Genomic DNA, 15,476 nt, shown 5'->3' with positions numbered 1-15,476 from the left:
CTTGGATGGCGATGGAGGAGGCAAGGGGCGAAGGAGGAGGTGAGCCGAGAAGCGAGCCTCGCTGGTTCTACTGCATCCTCTCCATCCCTGGTCCATCCATTTCTGCATCCCTGGTACCCAACTCTCTCTTCTCTCTCCCCCCCTCCTCTTCCACCCGCGCCGCATCCCCATGGCAACCGCTCACCATCTCCTCCCTTCGCCTTTCCTCCTTCGCCACGGCTGTCGCGCGCTCTCCACCGCCACCCCCCCGCTCCGTCTCTTTCGCCGCGGCAGTGCAAAGGGGGAGGCGGGCGGGGGGAGGAATCCGACTTCGCCCCCTCGACGAGAGGAGCCGAGAGAAAGGGGAAGGGACTCGGCATGCAGGAGCTGCCGCGGATGGATAGATGGATGGATGGAGGCGGGGAGGGAAGGAAGAAGGGAGGGGGGGGCAGAGGCGGAAGCACGGCGCATCCTCCCAGCGGCAGCGCGGCCAGGGGAGGGGAGATGGGGATGAAGGGAGGGTGGGCTTCTCTATCCTTCTCCTTCCCCCAAGCCTTTCCGCCGCCTCCCTTTCTCTCCTCCAATTCTCCTTCCGCCTTCCCTCCTTCCTCTCCCCCTTGTATGGCTCGCTTCAGCTTTTCATCCCTCCCCCCCCCCCCGCGCACTCGCCACCTCTATTCTTTCCTTCCTGCCCCTTCTCCAGTTCTTCTTTCTCCTCGCCCACCCCCTCCATCCGTAAAAAATCTGCAAGCCCTACAACCGCCCCCCACCCCCAGAAATGGGCATCCTTATCTCCCTCTCTCCCCAACCCCACGAATATCCCAGACGGGAAAAACCCTGCAGAAAGCAATTTGTATGTGCGATAATATTCTGGATGCTGGTTTCAGAATTGCCCAGTGCTTACTTGGCAGAGGGACTGAGCTAGGACCCATGGACGCTCTTCTCCAGCTTCCTGCAGCATGGTATATATGCCTTAAAACCACCTAGGTAACTTCTGGGCCTTCATATTTTACATCTTTTCTAGGCACATCTGTACATTGCTATGTGCACCTCCCATTCTGCCTGTCAACCAAAAACCTGCCCCTTCCGCAGGGATGCACCTCAATCAGGGGCGTACCTAGGGCTTGGATAGGTTGGCCCCCGGCAAGGGTGCAAGCCCAGGGTGGGGCACAAAAATCTCGCCTCTCCACTCTGTCTCAAGTGACCAGGAGCCCACCCACCTGCTCTCCTGGCTAAGAGTTCAAAGGATCCTTGGTACGCCTCTGAACCTCACCTGCCCTGCCAGTAGTGATGTCCAGTGGTACCTTCAGGTTACAGACGCTTCAGGTTACAGACTCCGCTAACCCAAAAATAGTACCTCAGGTTAAGAACTTTGTTTCAGGATGAGCACAGAAATCGCGCAGTGGCGGCGCGGCGGCAGGGGGAGGCCCCATTAGCTAAAGTGGTACCTCAGGTTAAGAACAGTTTCATGTTAAGAATGGACCTCCAGAACGAATTAAGTTCTTAACCCGAGGTACCACTGTAATAATAATAATATTATAATTATTATTATTTTTACCCCGCCCATCTGGCTGGGTTTCCCCAGCCACTTTGGGCAGCTCCCAAAAGGATATTAAAAGCACAATAAAACATCAAACATTGCAAACTTCCCAATACAGAGCTGCTTTCAGATGTCTCCTAAAAGTCAGATAGTGGTTTATTTCCTTGACATCTGACGGGAGGGCATTCCACAGGCTGGGCGCCACTACCAAGAAGGCCCTCTGCCTGGTTCCCTGTAACCTCACTTCTCGCAGTGAGGGAACCACCAGAAGGTCCTCAGCGCTGGACCTCAGTGTCTGGGCTGAATGATGGAGGTGGGGGCGCTCCTTCAGGTATACTGCCCTACCCTCCTATCCCCCCCCCCATACAGGAGTGCCACAGAGGTCAAGCCCATTGCCCCTTGAGCCACCTCCTCAATCCCAGTTGATCTCTCACCCCCCACCATCGTCCTCCTTCACTGCTCTTCTCCCCAGTCATCCTTTCTACCCCCCCTCCCTATTTGTCACACCCACTTTTCCTTTCATTCTCTGGTCACCTGCCAGAAGAGCAGCTGTTTTAGTCTGTTTTAGCAAATATAACAAAGAGTTCTGGCTGCGAAAGCTAAGAAACCAATATATCTATTGCAGCTTGAGATTATGAAGGCAAAAGCCTAGTTTTTCGGATGCACAACGTACCGACTATGTATCTGGCCCCCTGATGTCACGAAATGTTATATCCTCCACCCAAGTAAGTAAAGAATACCAGCTCACTCTTTAACCAACATCCAAAAATTAATTCATATTTGATATCTGTTGAATTTGTATTTAACAGGCTCGTATCCTGATGCTTTTTTTCTAAGTTCGTAAGATCTTTCAGCGAAGGTAACTAAATAATTTTAGTTAATTTGGGCACGCAAGATCACACTCTTAGCCCACATGAATTAATCCAGAATAATCGCCACCCCGTGTGGTTCTCTTCTTGCAAAAATTACATCCACTCAGTCACATGAAACGAGTTAACACGCAGGGGAAGAGCGTCACCCCATGTTTCTTTAACCGCAAATTATGTTGACAAAGGGGTGGTTTAAATCCACATTTGGAGACGGGGGAAATTACAGTGAGTGTCTGGAAATCATACCACATTCTCACACACACACACACACACACACACACACACAGCCTTGGTGAAACGTTTCTCTTAGAACCTAGCAAAACATGTGTCTTCAAAAAAAAAATGTCCCCAGAAATGAAAATTTAAAAACCCAGTGCTCTATCTCTCCAAAATATTTCTCCAGATGCAGGGATGCAGGGTCATTCAGATCCCACTTTAGGGTTCTTGCTCTCACTTCAGGGCAAATCGATTTTACAAACTTACACACAACACATTTAACTGGCTTTCCCTTAAAGGTTTCTGGAAACCGGAATTTATTGGAGAAGCTGATAACTCGGTAATCAGAGGAGAGGAGATGGAATGGCTGTCAAGTCACCTGTAGAATAGATTTGCAGAAGGGGGACTTGCTACAAAACATTGCAGCCTGGAATGCTCCTGCCGAGAGTGCCAGCCAGCCATGCTCCCCCCCCCCCCAATTCCATTCCTCCTCACCACCAATTTTTTCTTCCATCCCTCCCAACAGTCAGTCAGCATTCTGTGCCCACTGAGCATGCTCAGTCCCTCACTGGGATGCTCTGTGGTTTCTTTTTAACCTCTGCAGGTTATGTGGAGCGTAGTGGTGCATCCAGAAAACTGCTACCATATTTGTAAAGCTAAGCAGGATCTGGTGTAGTTTCTAATTGGATGGGAGACCACTGCATTGCAGGGGGTTGGACTAGATGACCCTTGGAGACTGGTCCAACTCTGCAATTCTATTCTATAAAACTGGTGGTTCCCCCACCAAGCCTGCTGATACCTCCCCTTTGGTGCATAGGTGACACCATTTTGGTAGCAGCAGGTTTGGCGTATGTCAGGAAAATTCCCGATACGCCCTGGCTTTCAGGTGTAAAAATGGTGCCAGGGTCACGATGGAGTCACAATGCCCCTGTGACTCTGGACAAATAGAAGCAACAGAGTACGTGCTTCTCCAATGTCTTTATTAGAGAGACATTTGAACTAGCCTCATCCTACCATGAATGTAGAATGTATTTCAATTATTTGATAATGATTTTATGTAAACTGTGTTATTTTTACCGTTGTTAGCCGCTCTGAGCCAGGCTTAGGCTGGGGAAGGTGGGATATAAATAAAAAAAAATATTATTATTATTATTATTACTGTGCAAGTACCCAGGGCACACAGGACAATTCTATACCTCCCTGCTGCTTTCAGATACCAACCCTGCTACTACATGCAACGTTGCCAGATTCTGCACAGCAGTGCTCAAAATCTGTCGAATGATGACCTGTGCCACAAACTAGATATAGTGAGCACTCGTATTGGAGTGCTCTGTAGGCTGATAGCTACAGTCTTATATATACTAACTTTTTACGAACTTTCACTCTTGTCTAATGTTCCTAACACTTCTTTTAGACTCGCTTAGCTTCTTTTATATAGATAGATGATGACAGATAGATAGATAGATGATAGATAGATAGATAGATAGATAGATAGATAGATAGATAGACAGACAGATGATAGATAGATGATAGAGGTAGAGATAGAGATATTTTCCATTTTTAACATTCATATAACATCTTATTCCTTTTTACATAACTTTTAGCTCCGCAGAGCCACTCGACTTCCCTCCGTCTCATCATCTGGTTTTCACATGCTTACGTCGTATTTCTCCACATTTATATCATCACAATTCTACATTTATTCCAATATATTTTTAAACTTTAATCAAATGTAAAAAAATTCTTCTAATAAACGTTGCAAGATTTATTGCAGTCCTGCTAGTGTTTTTATATGTTTACAATAATTGTCTATATATTGAATGAATTTACTCCAATCTCTATGGTTTCTGCGTAGTCCATCATTTTCACCTGCCATTCTTCTAGACTCACTTAGCTTCTTTAGGATTCTTATAGACTTTTACATATACTTTCTGTTTTAACTCCTTTTAGTTTTTTTAGAACTTTTTAAAAAAGATTTTAAATGGTTGTACCCCTCCTTCCTTATGCTGATCTATGACCGTAATAAAGATTTGGTGGTGGTGGTGGTGTCAGGGGGGGGGGGGAATTTTGCTGAAGCGGCAAAATGTCAGGGAAAACCGGATGTATGGCAACACAATGGGAAAAGCAGTGGAAACAGCTCCAAATCACTATTAAAATTACTATTTTGGGGGAGGTTTCCCAAACAACTTGGGTTTGTTCCCAAAGAAAGCTCAACAATTTTGGTGGGTTTCTTAACAAAAACAAAATACTTTTTGAAATATGGCAACCCTAGGCAGCAGCAGTGGCGTAGCGTGGGTTGTCAGCACCCGGGGCAAGGCAAGTAATTTGCGCCCCCTAACCCTGGATTTGCGCCCCCTAACCCTATCCCTAACCCTAACCCCCAGATGTTGCGCCCGGTGCGACCGGCCCCCCCTGCACCCCCCACGCTACGCCACTGGGCAGCAGTGTGGAAGCCATTTTGGTATGTCTGCTCTTGAGCAGTTGCAAATAACATCTGAAGGAAGCAAAACAAACCAAGCAACCACCACCACCACCCCCCCCCCAAAAAAAAACATGGAAGGAAAGGAACCACATTAATTCTTTCTCCCACCCATCCACATAATTTGCTTCCTTCAGATATGTGTGGCAGGGGTGAGGAGAGAGACGATTGTGTGTTGCCCCAGGTGGACAGGAAATATTTATTCTGAGTCCCTAAGCTGCATGATTTGGGGAGGGTCTGGCCAGCTGCCTCTCCCGTACAAAGTGAGCAGGTTGTGATTTTGGATGGGCGCATGAACACAGGTATTTATTATATGAACAGTACACTGTTAATTTAATACTGCTTTTGAAATGTTTCTTATTAATGTCACTGTATCGATTTCTATTTGGCGCATGGTTCTGAGATGCTTTGGAATGCAAAGCAACGAGGGGGCGTTTTCTAAATAAATAAATAAATAAATGCCAGTGGCCCCCGGCCATAGTTTCCTCCATCGGCGAGGCCTGGCAGGCTTACCTGGCTGGTGAGGCAATGCTTCAACTTCGCACTGGGCACCTGTATCCCAGCCACCTTTTGCGTTTTCCACAATGCAACTGTTGCAGGGAATCCCCCCCCCCAATCATTCAGTTTGTACCAACGCGACACACACACTCACACACGACATATGTGACGTTTCTGTTATAAATTCATAGTAAATCAACCGTACATCGGATTTACACCGGTCCACTTTTATTTTGCTCCATGAAGAAAGGACTATCAAAGGGGATAAGTTTGATACAGGATGGCCATAATCCCTTGAGCATACCAGCATGTACACAGGAGCCCTGCCCAGTTGTTATGCCAACCCTGATGGTCTTAGACAGAAGACCATCAAGGTCACAAAGAACTTGCATATGGGAGTGGATTCAGCACAGACTGGAACAAAGGACAATGATCAGCTCTTCCCTCTGGGGGCAGGAAACTGCAAGCTTCCCTTTGTCACCTGGAAAGTACTCATGAGGAGGGGGAAAGGAGGAACCAGCCAGGTGACAAAATACTCAGGTTACCTCCACAAACCCCTCCCGCAACCCCTCCTTTTTGTGATGTATCAATGATGTAGTCATGATGTAGTTCTAGGGGTGTAGTTTGGAGGATTAGTAACTAATAAAAGTTGGGGTCTTCTTTTGTTCTGGGCTTCCATCTTGCTTCATCTTGTTGTGGGTGGGAGTCCTGTCGCAACAGTTTCCAATAAAGGCCAAGCCTACAGGCTGCTGTTTTGCTCCAAATTGTCCTGGTTGGTGTCTTTGTTTTTTGCCCAAGGGAGCCCTTGGATTCCTCCGTTAACACCTTGGAGAAACATTATGCAAGGGGCACTGTGTGAAACAACAATAATATAAAAAGTAGCTAGAGGCAGCTGCCTGGTGCTGTTCTGAGTGCTGGGTCAGGAAAATGGGGGGGGGGGGTTTCGCTGCATCAGCAGGGGGGGGCCTGCCAGGTGGTTGGGGCCGTGGCAATTCATTGCCCAAGGCTGCCAGGTGCTGACACCAGGGTCTGGGAGCTGCCATGTTGGAAGAGCTGCCATGCTGCTACTGACAAGGTGTGAATATATGCACCCATGGTTTAAAGATCTATTGACCCCAAACACAGCTGGTGATTTGGTCTGCCCAACCAATGCTTACCAGTGTGCATCTGTCTTATTAACACTGAATGAGTCCTGTCCTCTTGTTTTCAGGTTGGATTTCACAACCCGTCAAAACTTTCCGGAGCCAAACCTATCTCTACCCTGGTAACAACTCTAAAGAGAAGCTACCTTGATTGGCTGAAGGACTTGGTCCATGGCTCTGTGGCCATGTGACTTTGCTGTGAGGGGAAGAAAAACCATTATCAGCTGCCTGAATTACGTGGTTAATACCTCTTTGCAGAAAGCAGAACCATAGCTGTCAACCTTTATCCTTTTTTAAAGGGAAATTCCCTTATTCCGAATAGGATTCCTCGCAAGAAAAGGGGAAAGTTGACAGCTATGAGCAGAACAAGAGCCAAACACAGGAAGAGGCGAGGCCACCAGCAGTTGCCAAGGTGGTGCCCTTGAGATGTTTTGGACCACAGCTAAGGCTAGTCCTCCAGTGGCAGAGGCTGCTCTAGCAACACTCGCCAATTTTCACGACAGCCGACCTCATTGTGTCGGCGGGAAAGGAATGTTCAACACCCAGAAAAATGACACAGGAGATAATGATGAAAAGATGTCTAGCTAGTGATTCTCCACTGGGAACGGATGATGGACAGCAAAGAGGAGAGGGCTGGAAAGAGGTTAATCATCTGAGGTTAAAACCTTCCACTAATTTGTCTATCACTTCCCGTTCCCAAGCCATATAATTTCCTTCTTTGCTAGGATTAAACAAAATATGAGGAAGGGGGAGAGGATAAGGGGTGGGAAGCATTTCTATGATAAATAAAAGCACCCACGTACTTAATTTCTACCCTGTGGGTATTTAGGTCCTCCTAGACTGATTACAGTGTGGCGGGTGGGTGTCTTGCAACATATTATTGATGCAGTAATAGTACATTTGTGGTGGATTTATCCTGGATCATCTACACATCATTTTGCTTTAGTAATTGCCCTGTGATGCTTCCCCAACGCTACTGCCTCACTGGCGGGGCACAACCAACGCAAAACAACAGCAACAAACATTTGTGGTATGAAAACTTGCAGGATTTCAGGAGGAACTTAAAGGACATGCACTGAATGGTAACAAAGCACTACGGCCACTCAAAAGGTTTTTGCAAGCGAAGGAGCACCAGCTGGGTCCCGCGACCATGGGTGCCTGGGACCGTGGGTGCCATTGCAGCATGGACCAAAATTTGCGGGCTCCCAGCCCCTTCATGGGGAATTTTGTGGGTCCCTGGGCCCCCAGGGTCCCGGGGAGTTGGCACCTATGTGCAGGTGCGAACAGTAATCACAGAGAGATGGTGTATAACAGCCGCAATATCATCATGGGCACCTATCATCATGAATGCACATTGAAAAGGAGCGTTTTATATCACTCGCTGACAGGGCTGTTAACACAAGCCTGCAGCAGGGAGGTTTTCCCCACTAAACAAAGGGAAGACAGGGAGGAGCGGGATGGGGGTTGCATTATGCACAGTGCACTATTAATTCACAGCGCCGGAACACACCACAAAGGTATGGCCCTACTACAAACCACAAATGCCATTCTCCTGGCCATTTGTTGCTGCCCTCAGGTTAATGGTTAGTGTCTGAATCAAACATGACCACTTGGCCTCTTCCCAAGGTGATGTGAGACCAGGCAACCTCTTACACCTGGAATGAGAGCAAGAGAAGCTGGTGAAAGGGAAAATTAAGTGCTCTGGGCTTTATTTGTTTGTTCTGGTACCCATTATGGGAAACTCCTTCCCTTAGGAGACTCATTAGGTTGCATCCCTCCCAGTTTTTATAAAAGCAGCTTTTATCCCACAGGACATTTGAAGGTGGTTAAAAGCAATTGTTGGATTTTCATCTGGTTGTTCTTAAGGCTGCCTAATATTATTACGATTTTGACCTCGTCTGCTGTCTGGTGCTATTTTTGTGTTTTGTTGCCTTTGTTGCTTGCATCACGGAGCCGGTTTTAATCTTGGATGTATTTCATATCTGAACGGTGAACTACCTTGGGAAATCCTTATGGGGGAGGAAAGATGATCCATGGATTTAATTAATAAACATATGAATAATAAAGGAGTGCATCTTTAATTGATATGAAATGGGGCGTGGGGACAAATTGCACCTCGCGTGAGCAGAGTGTGGCTTTTGTGCAGACAAGTGTGGCTTGTGACAATGGGACAAATGAAAATAATTACTAAGCTACCATAGGGTGCAAAGAGGATTGGCCAGTGAATTGTCAGCCTGTTCCGTGACTGTGGTTAAATATTGCCAAACATTACATGAAGCTAAGAATGCCACTGGGAATGTCCAGATAATTGTATCCTCTTCTTATTGATTTATTTAATTTAACAGGATTTATTAATCAACAAAACCTATAAGAAGATTACATAAAATATTAAAGATACATTAAAATTGCCCATAAAATCTGACAAGCTGACCTAAAAAATGCTTTAAAATATAAATAAAATCAGCAATTAAAAAAATACATTATAAAATAAATTAACATTTTAAAACACATCTCAAATTTACTTTTGGCTTAATAAGTCAGGATTTGAACAAGCCTTTCACGGAAGCATAGAAGAATAGAATTGAATTGAAGGAACCACGAGGGTCATCTAGTATAATTCCCTGCAATGCAAGAATCTTTTGCCCAACATGGGACTCAAACCCACGACCCATGCGATTAAGAGCCGCATGCTCTACCAACCAAGCTCCTCTTTCCATCACTTAGGCAGTCCCTTTGATTCTCTCTTCGCAGTGGAAGCCAACAACCAAGATATCTGCTAGATATCGTTTGCAGTTTCGTTTCAACTGGGAAACTACCAATAGTAAGTCAGTAATTATGGCATAAGCTTTTATGGGCTAGAGTCCACTTCAGCAGATGTATCTAATGAAGTGGACTGTAATCTATGAACATTCATTCCACAACAAATCCATTTGTCTTCAAGGCTCCTCAAGAGTCTTCATTGTCTATGCCAATGAAATGTTGAGGACAACATCTGGAGGGTCACAGCTTCCTAATCCGAAAAAGCAACGTTTTGTGGCAAGTCCCCACTTGTTCTCTCTCTAATACCATACTTTAGTGATGCTGTTTGGAAATGAAACGTTGCCAAAAATATAAAAAGTGATTTCTGCATACTTAGGGGACTCCCTAGGTGGGCAGAAGTATATTCATTTGTACATTAAAATAATAACAAATAAAACAGAAAGCATGAGGTCGAATGGCCCAGAAGGACCCATGGACAATAAGATTCTGACATCAGGAAGAACTTTCTGACAGTAAGAGCTGTTCAGCAGTGCACTGGTCTTCCTTAGGAGGTTGTGGACTCTCCTTCATTGGATAATAATAATAATAATAATAATAATAATAATAATAATTTATTATGTGTACCCCGCCCATCTGGCTGGGTTTCCCCAGCCGCTCTGGGCAGCTTCCACAAAGACCACAAATATACTACGATGTCACACATTAAAAACTTCCCTGAACAGGGCTGCCTTAAGATGTCTTCTGAATGTCAGGTAGTTGTTTATCGCTTTGACATCTTCTGGAAGGGCGTTCCACAGGGCGGGCGCCACTACCGAGAAGGCCCTCTGCCTGGTTCCCTGTAGCTTTGCTTCTCGCAATGAGGGAACTGCCAGAAGGCCCTCGGCACTGGACCTCAGCGTCCGGGCAGAACAATGGGGGTGGAGACGCTCCTTCAGGCATACTGGGCCGAGGCCGTTTAGGGCTTTAAAGGTCAGCACCAACACTTAAAGCAGAGATTGGATGGCTACCTGTCTTGTATGATCAATCTAGTTGAGATTCCTGCATTGCAGGGGGTTGGACTATTTTCCGAGAACCCTCCAGAAAAATAATCTCTCAAAGGATCTATTGATGGCATTTTACCATTGTACTGTTGAGAGTGTATTAACTTATGGTCTGTGTGTGTGGTTTGGGAGCTGCACAGTCAGGGAAAAAACAATGCTGTCCAGGGTTGTAAAGACTGTGGAAAGAATAATTGGGTGCACTCTTCCCACCTTGGAGCAAATCTATGCTTCCAGGTGCCATAAGAAAGCAACAGAGATAGTGCAGAATAGTGCGCACCCCGGAAATGATCTCTTTCAGCTTCTGCGTTCTGGAAGAAGGTACAGGGTTATAAAGTCTAGGACTAGCCGCCTGAGAAACAGTTTTATTCCAAATGCGATTTTGGTTTTAAACACAGTGTAAGGTAGTCTTTTTTGGGGACATGGGTGATGCTGTGGGTTAAACCACAGAGCCTAGGACTTGCCGATCAGAAGGTCGGCGGTTCGAATCCCCGCGACAGGGTGAGCTCCCGTTGTTCAGTCCCTGCTCCTGCCAACCTAGCAGTTCGAAAGCACGTCAAAGTGCAAGTAGATAAATAGGTACCACTCCGTGCGCTGCTCTGGTTCACCAGAAGCGGCTTAGTCATGCTGGCCACATGACCCAGAAGCTGTACACTGGCTCCCTCGGCCAATAAAGCAAGATGAGCGCCGCAATCCCAGAGTTGGCCACAACTGGACCTAATGGTCAGGGGTCCCTTTACCTTTAAGGTAGTCTTTATACCTTGAGTATATTGTATTCAATTATGGGGTATCAGAGTTTTTAGGGGCTAACTAGGCTGGGATAGCAGGGATAGCAGGCTTGTGGGTTTTTGAATGTCTGATGCAGATTTTTTTCAATTTCGTTATTCTGTATGGGACAATGACAATAAAGATTATCGTATCTACATATCGTATTGTATCGTATTTATCTACTTGCATTGGAATGCTTTCAAACTGCTAGGTTCATTCAATTCTACGATTTTATGAATCTATGACTTCATATTCTGGCTTTTTCAAAGCTGTTAGCCATTGTTTTCTGGTTCATTAAAGAAACAGGAAACTGAAGGTAATGAATGGTTTGTTCCAGACTTCCCGGTTTGTTCACCTGCTTTGTGAAAAAGAGGAGCAAATGGCTTGCATTTGTAACCAAAGGCCTTTGCTCATACCTCGACTTTTTAAGTCAAGATATGACCATCCAGACATGATCAATGTATATGTGGCAGCACACTCTTTTTATCTCATTGTGATGTCGTTTTTTTATAAAAGGCTGCTTCTCCCCGCTGCCCCCCAACCTTGCAACAGTCAGGGGCACAGCTAGCAGTTTAGCAAAGCGCCTCCTACTGGTCAATTGCTATAACTGCAGGAACTCCAAACAGGAAGAGGAACACAAAGGGTGGCAATTCCTGCCCATGGCCGCCATCTTGCTTGCCACAAGAACCAAAGAGTATATCTGCCATGTGATCCGTCTGGCTTCCTTTATATAGTCCCTTCGAGGGACTGGACTTGGGCCTTGAAACTTCTTTGCCGCCGAAAAAGTTGTTTTCATTATTTTGCAGTAACGGTGGACTAATTTGTTTCTGTAATTTGCATAGCTGTCAGACCTGTCCGTGATCAAAGTTCTTATTTCGCAGCTGTTGTTATCATGTTAGAACTTCAACAACAACAACAAAAGGCAATCACCGGAAAACCTTTGCCCAACCAGTTCAATAAAAAAGTTTCCAGCTGGTCAGATAAACAGCAATCAATATGCCTGTGCTTCCAGAGAGCACAGCAGACAACTTGATATTGTTCTTCGTTCAGTAAGTGAGGAGGTGAGTGCAGTAGCAGGGAGTACTGCAGGTCCCAAACAAGATCTTTATGGAAAGGATTTTGATTGAGTCTGGAGTAGTAGTAGGCTGGCCACATGCCGTAGAGGGGGAAGTGGTAGCTATTGCAGGATGCCAGTAGTAGCAGTAATTGTTTGTTTGTTTGTTTGTTTGTTCATTTGCTACCCATCTGAGTGAGTTGCCCAGTCACTGTGCGCAGCTTCCAACAAACTAAAATAATTAAGCACAGTAAAAGATCAAACATTTCCCTATATAGCCGTACCTTGGAAGTCAAATGGAATCAGTTCTGAAAGTCCGTTTGACTTCCGAAATGTTCGGAAACCAAGACACGGCTTCCGATTGGCTGCAGGAAGCTCCTGCAGCCAATCAGGAGCCGCAGAAGCCCTGTCAGATGTTCAGCTTCCAAAAAACGTTTGCAAACCAGAACACTCACTTCTGGGTTTGCAGCGTTCAGGAGCCAAAACGTTCGCATCGCAAAGCATTCGACTTCTGAGGTACGACATCATTATTATTATTATTATTATTATTATTATTATTATTATTATTATACCCTCCAACATTTCTCCATGGTTTCCAATACTGTAGATTCCCATGGATTGGGAACTCCAGATTTTACTGAACTCTGTTTCCCATCAGCCCCAGCCAGCATTTCCAACAATATCTGCTAGACTACAAATTCCCCATCCCACGATTTGATCTTGCACTGAAAGGATTGGCTGTGGATGATTTTTCTCTGCACACCCTGGCTGTGTGGGGGTGACCTCTGCATCAAGAGATCTTGAAAGCAAGAATCCTGGGTAAAACACAAAGGTCTCTTGCCTCTTGACAGTTAGCCTGAGGTATCGTGGGTGATGAATCCTTCCTAACCACAGAAGCTATAATGATTGTGGTGAAGCTGTAAGTTGATGACACAGGCAAAATCCAAGAATAGAACTATGTAATAGGGTTCACCAATTGTCTTGATTTTTGTCAAGGCAGTCCAAATAAAAATTCAACGTTCATGGGTTCATTAGTAAGTTCTCTCCTCACCCTATTTCGCAACTCAAGGCAATGTCTGGTAGTATTAAGGTCCATACAGAAAAGAAAAACAGACTAGGACTGAGCAGTGGATAAAAAAGCAATAAAATAAAAAGATTATACACTCTGCTCATGATCTGTTTGCCAGGACCAGCTCAGCAAAATGCTATCTGATAGGCTCCCCTGGTATCAGCACGTCCCTGACATCAGCATCCCCTTTCCATGGACTTACTAGTGGTGGCACCACAACAGATTTTGCAGCAGACAACTGTGAGGCATTTCCCCACAATGCCCCAGAATAACTTGGCTCTGGCTTGATGCGATTGGCCACAGCATCTGTAGAGCAGGGGGTGGAAGAGGGACACTTGATGTGGAATATGTCCCTATTTTCATTTGAGGAATGTTGGCAACCAGCTAGGCTGTGGCCTAGTTAAACCACTAAGCCGGGATTCAATGGGCTAACAACAACTTCACACGGACGCTCTGCTATAAGGGAATGAACAAAGCATGGCAATTCCAGGGCATAGGAGCGACCACTGAGTAACAAAAACTGTGGCAGAATGAGGGGGCCACTTCAGGCAGCTGGTTTTAGAGGTCATGAAAGGGCAGCAAAGTGTTGACTTTATTTCACAGAATCACAGAACGGTGGAGTTGGAAGGGACCCCAAAAATAATCTAATCCAGGGTTTCCCAAACTTGGGTCTCCAGCTGTTTTTGGACTACAGCTCCCATCATCCCCAGCCAGCAGGACCAATGGTCAGGGATGATAGGACTTGTAGTCCAAAAACAATTGGAGAAACACTGATCTAGTCCAACTCCCTGCAATGCAAGAATCTGTTTGCCCAATTTGTTTGCTTGAACCCACGATCCCGAGATTAAGAATCTCATGCTGTAACAACTGAGCTATTTAATTTTATTATTGTTGTATTTTCATTACAAAGGAGGAGAGGGGCTTGTGAGATTTTGTGCAGTAATTTGGCCACCCTTAGGTGCTATGCCCCTTGTCTTGGAGCGTGAGGGGGGCACATTTGCTGGTACCCAACAGGCTGGCCCTGCTCAGCATCACCAGTGAACATAACGCCCACCCTGCCCAAGCCCCATTTGCTTCTCAATTTTGGGGGGGACAAATGCAGTTAGGCAAACAGATGCCACGGAAGACCAGGCTCCTCTGCCTTTAAAAGCCGTGGCGTCTGCGCCACCCACACAGCCTTCCTAAGCCAGTGTTTCCCAACCTTGTGCCTCCAGCTGTTTTTGGACTACAATTCACATCATCCCTTGCCACTGGTCTTGCTAGTCAGGGATGATGGGAGTTGTAGTTCAAAAACAGCTGGAGGCACAAGGTTGGGAAACACTGTCCTAAGCGAATTGTTCCCCAGCTCAACTTCTGCGCATGGAAGTCTCAGGCCACGCGTATCGCTGGTTACTGAGTGAGAAGGAAAGAACCTGGAAGCTGCTCACAAACCCAGAATGTTCCCCAACTGCCACCCCTGCGCTGCAGTCCTCACAACCATCTCCAAGGATATGCAGATCGAGAACTATATTGAGATGCCAGGAATTGGGGCCATATAGAAGTCCGCATTTGAACTCCTCGGCTTGGCACGGCCTTCGTCAGCCTGGAGCGATTATGGCGGGAGTTGTAGTTTAAAACATCTGGAAAGCAGCACGTTCCTGAAAGCTGGGTTAGCACAGCCCAGAGAAGTGGCACGCCAGGTACCTCTTAACTGGAAGTGCCGCGGGGGTTATTGGTCTGTTTTTACGTTGCATTTTTATGTTGCAGTTTTTACGTTGCATTTTTATGTTGTGAATCGCCCTGAGATCTGCAGGTGAAGGGCGGGGTAATAATAATAATAATAATAATAATAATAATAATAATAGTTTTTATTTATACCCCGCCCTCCCCAGCCAAGGCCGGACTCAGGGCGGCTAACAAGCAATAATAAAAACAAGTTGAATGAATACAACTTAAAAACAAGATTAAAATACAACATTAAAATACTGAAACATTAAAATGCAGCCTCATCACAGGAGAAAGGAAAAAGAAAGAAGAAAGAGAGGGAGGGAGGGAATCAAATTGGCTCCAAGCCAAAGGCCAGGCG

General features: G+C 45.8%; 1 protein-coding gene across 3 annotated transcripts in view; it reads right to left on the bottom strand.

The window, feature by feature from the left end:
* The window catches only part of LRRC4B (leucine rich repeat containing 4B), a 154,226-nt gene that overhangs the window by 74,234 nt on the left and 64,516 nt on the right, over positions 1–15,476 (bottom strand). Inside the window, exon 1 of one of the 3 annotated variants that reach the window (XM_081837855.1) lies at positions 185–413. The exons of the other annotated variants lie outside the window; for them this stretch is intronic. The gene's annotated coding sequence lies outside the window, so the exon portion shown is untranslated. Of the gene's footprint in view, positions 1–184; positions 414–15,476 lie in introns of those variants that run through there. 3 annotated transcript variants of the gene reach the window in all.

The sequence above is a fragment of the Podarcis erhardii genome (genome assembly GCF_964252035.2).
Source record: "Podarcis erhardii genome assembly, chromosome: 13".
NCBI lineage: Eukaryota > Metazoa > Chordata > Lepidosauria > Squamata > Lacertidae > Podarcis > Podarcis erhardii.
This window is presented reverse-complemented; position numbering and strand designations above follow the sequence as displayed.